This window comes from Formica exsecta, unplaced genomic scaffold, assembly GCF_003651465.1.
Source record: "Formica exsecta isolate Colony F162 unplaced genomic scaffold, ASM365146v1 scaffold564, whole genome shotgun sequence".
Taxonomy (NCBI): domain Eukaryota; kingdom Metazoa; phylum Arthropoda; class Insecta; order Hymenoptera; family Formicidae; genus Formica; species Formica exsecta.
In genome coordinates this window covers 3,964-8,595 of record NW_021852890.1, presented here as the reverse complement: position 1 = coordinate 8,595, position 4,632 = coordinate 3,964, and the positions used below count along the sequence as shown (strand labels likewise).

The 4,632-nt window shown below is 30.8% G+C and overlaps 1 pseudogene; it reads right to left on the bottom strand.

The window, feature by feature from the left end:
- Positions 1–2,871, bottom strand: part of LOC115242097 — a 13,908-nt pseudogene extending 11,037 nt beyond the window's left edge.
- Between the last annotated feature and the right edge of the window lie 1,761 nt (positions 2,872–4,632).

Here is a 4,632-nt window from a genome sequence, read left to right as displayed (position 1 = left end):
TATGCGTCTCATTCGAGTTTGGAATTATCTTTTAATGAGTTTGAGTCATATTTCGTCAAATTTATCTCGACACAACAATTATTAATACGTAAATAAAAAATACATTTTACTCTTAATAAGACAATTTAAAATTATTTAAATTACACATTAAAGAAGTTACACATATAAAATATCGATCATTTTGTTTATTCGATAGAATATCATCTATATATATTTTAATAGCTGTTGTCAAGATAAATCATATAACGCAAGATCGTTATTTATTTAAGCTTAAAAAATTATAAATACGTTAGTAATTTTTCCATTTTTAAATGGAAAAAATTATTTTTCTCGAAAACAAAATCTTGTGTGAAAAAATATTCTTCTATATATATTCAACTTATTTTTACACAAGAAATCACCTCTTTTCCGCCTATACTATAATGCAACACTTTCAATATTATAATTTTCTTTCTCGTTCTTTTTAATAATAATAATGATAATAACACATATTCATATACGTATATGTATATGTATGTATGTGTATATATATTTTTATTCATTTATTATTTTATTGTAACATTATGCGAAAATAGATTAGCATAACTTTTTAAATATAATATATGATCAGCTATGTATGTCTGACTTTGATATTTCTTATCTCCTCTTGTCGCTTGATTTTCATACGGCTCCAATATGATATTTCAACAGCAGCACAACGATGAAATAACGAGGAGCGTCGCGTGAAGGCTGCTCGTTATAACACCTTGTGATTACATGCGTGCGTGAGATTAAAGGAAGAACCGTGCAAAGATGAGCAATTGGACTAACTTCGAAACAAGAAATTTACCCATCCCAGTTACATCCGCATTTCTAAAGATACGATTCGACGCAGCTCGCATGTGTATTAAAGTTTTCTTTCTAAACTTTGATCGTATAACTCTAATCAAATATGTATGAATATTGAAAATATGTACTTACAATTAATCACACACATTTACATAGTTTTAATCGAATAAATAATAATCATGTACAAAAGTTTAAATATATGATTATATCAAAACTATAACTCTTAAAGTTAAAAAAAAACAGAAGGAAAGAGAGAGAGAAAAGAACGCGATTCTATTTTATAGAAACTAATCCTCGCTAAAGGAAAATTTAGTTGAAAAGAGATTTTAATAAAAGACAGATAATGTATAATTTATTAAGAGAAGTTAATTAATTAGAGCAACGAGACGCGCGAATTTATATGGCTAAAGTAATAGCGAAGTCTCGGCTGGATTTTCATATATGCCGACCTATTCGAAAAGAAACTAACACAAGCAACAAGTCTGCGTCAGTTGGTTAATGAGTGCCAGAAGTTAGATCGATTACGCGTCCATAGAAAAGCAGCTCAAAACTTATATAACGCGGATGAATTTATTATAAACGCCGGAACATACCCGGAAATTTATTGTGTTTATTTCCGATAGATAAAAACAGTTTATTTGTGGCTAATAAAAAACCACGCTCGGATTATTAGTTTAAATTCATTTTAGAATCTCGTTCTGCGAGCACGTGGAAAAACATGAGCATTTTTAAATTTCATTTAAATGGAGACTCGACTAATATGCCGGTGCACACTTCTTGTCAGCGTAAATAATAATATTTTCTTCTACAATGCGGATCTTTCTCATGTATAATATGCGTTAACTGTTGTTTCTCTGTGCGAATGAATAACGCATGCTTATGTGTTCGTTCGTTTGCGCTTGTATCTCGGATCCTAAAACGTGCGTGAGATGCGCCACGATATTTCTAGAGTGCAGTGAACATGTCTCAATTCTGTATTACCACGAAAGTTTCATTCTCGTATGAAAGATAATAAATGGAATGCTAGGAAAATTTAATATTCGTGATACGCTTTATATTTAATAAATGAAAACAATTTACGCGCTTATAACTTGTACATCTTGGTATCATATTTGGTGCTTATAAATACATTTTGATATTGCCATTGCTGTCAATTTTTGCATGATAATGCAGTCCTTGTATGATATTTTTTCTCTATAAGATAACATATACCATAAAAAAAGAATAGGAGAATACAAGCTACATCTATTATTGTTTCATTTATAATTTATAATTACACGTTTAATTCTAATAATATTTTAATCAGTTTAATTAATCTTTCATTCAGTTTAATACAAACGAGAAGATGTGTGTTGGATGTAAGTTACTGTGTAGGTATATTTTATACGGTAGGGATGTGTGTGATATTCAGCGTGCAAGTCTTTTCGCGCTGCACTCGTCGTTAAGAGGATGCCGGAGCGACGGGCGAACTCCGACGGGTGAACGCTCTCATCCCAGATAACCAAGCGTGCGATTCCCGCACGAGATATTGCTACCGTACTATTACTGTACTACCACGAGATGGCGGCGTACGGCGTAACTGTACGGTATCAGTACAAAAAGAATATATAATACTATGATACAGCGTACCATTATCGTACCTGTACTGCGTACTGTTCGGTACATATCACAATAGGAACTGTACCATACCAGTACGGCGTACTGAGCATATATTGAAACCTAAAATGAACCAAACTAATATACATATATTATACTAATTAATTGAATAGTAATAATTATTTTTAAATTATCATTCTAATTTTAAATTAATTTAGCATAATAATAGCGGTCTAAGTTGCTGTTTAAATAGAAGCCTAGTTTCATTATTTTGGCGCGCGCAACCGACACAAGTGCGGCCGGACGAGATCCAATAGCTCACAATGCCAATTGGCCACAGTTGAATAGGATCTTATTCTTATTGGTCAACTATGCTGGTTACCTTATAAAGGATTCACACTTCACACTCCGTGAACGCACTGCGTCCACGCAGTATGAATCTTCCATAACGGAAAGTCTCCTCCCAGCGTCCTAGCGCGGCTATTTTGTTTTTCTCTGTGTTACATTAGGGATGGGCGATGTTCAAAATAAAATCGATTTTAAGAACATCAATTTCTGAAAAAAAATTGGTACTGAAAATCGATTTTCTATTTAAAAAAATCGACGAATCGATTAATCGAATAAAAAAAAATTATTGATAAGTAGGTTATTATTTTATTATTGAATCTTTTTATATACACTTTTTTCTCATTATTTACAATCCAGTTTTGTCCAAAGTTCTTGTACCTGAGAAATTGTTGCTATTATTAAGCCATCAATATATATAATTATAATAAAAATAATTATTTCTATAATATATGTATATTAGTTTGGTTCATTTTAGGTTTCAATATATGCTCAGTACGCCGTCCCAGATAACCAAGCGTGCGATTCCCGCACGAGATATTAATTGAGAATTCATAATGATGTATTGACAATATAGATTGAAAATTAAACTATCTTGTGTTATGGAATGTAAGATTAAAATTAATACGCTTCTAAGCAGATGAGCAGTCGTCTGTTTCATTCTCCCCTGAACAGTGAATTAGCTTAAAAAAAGAAGTAAAATCCGAGTAAAAAGGCAAAAGAGAATGTATTAGATTACTTGAAAAATTATGACGACACGTTTACAGCAAGTTAAAAATTATTGCCCTAAAGAATTTTCGCGAAAACCGATATTAATGAGAAAATATGGAGGGTTTAAGGTTACGGAAAATCGCCAACTTGTTTTATATACTGCTCCAGTTGTTTATTATGGACTCATAAATGCTGCTGCATACAAACATTTTCTTCTATTCCATTCTCTTTTGCCTTTTTACTCGGATTTTACTTGATTTTAATCGTGTAAGAGCCTTACTTTTATATCTTCTTAAAAAAAGAGTTCTTTTGAAAAAAGAATCCTGAAGTTCTATACGAATAAATATGTCAAAAATTATTAATACACCAGAAAAAAAGAAAAATATTTAAGGAAAATAGATATGTGTTTAGAAATTAGAGATTAATGGATAACTTCAGAGTCACAATCTGGTACATCTTACAATATGTTTAATTTTTTAATAAATCATTCAATGGACAATTTATTCAGCAGAACAAACTGCTCAGTAGCAATTAAACATGATTGGCTCTTACTTTTAGAACAAAGAAATCAATGTCGAGTATTGACAAGACACTCAGTTGTTGTACTGTTGAACGCAGCTAATGTTATTATTTAATGCCAAAAATGATTGTGACAAATATAAAACTGTTAAAAACGAAGTAACGTGCGTAAATCTTAGAACATATATATACAGGACATATATTTGTACATATGTATATATTAGATATATATGTATATACACATATGTGTGTGTGTGTGTGTGTGTTTGTGTGTGTGTAATTATTAATGCATCATCTTTAAATTATGCATAGCAAAATTTTTAAATAAAAGCTTTTAAACAAAAATAAACAAGAGTCGATAGATTCAGAATGTAAAAAGTTTTGGTGTAAAACGTCCTGACGTTAAAATATATTCTTTTAACAGTGTATAATCCATTTTATGTGCCCTATTATTATATTACAAATTATCAGAAGTAGGATTAACGCATAGTGTTAATTGATTTAAAGGTCATTTATGATCAGTTGTGTCATATAGTGTGTTGTCGAATCGGTCATAGCTGTGTGCATTTAAGAAGACCTAAAAGACACGCTAGAGACTCAGGACAGAAATTTAATTTAATTTAATTTAATTTA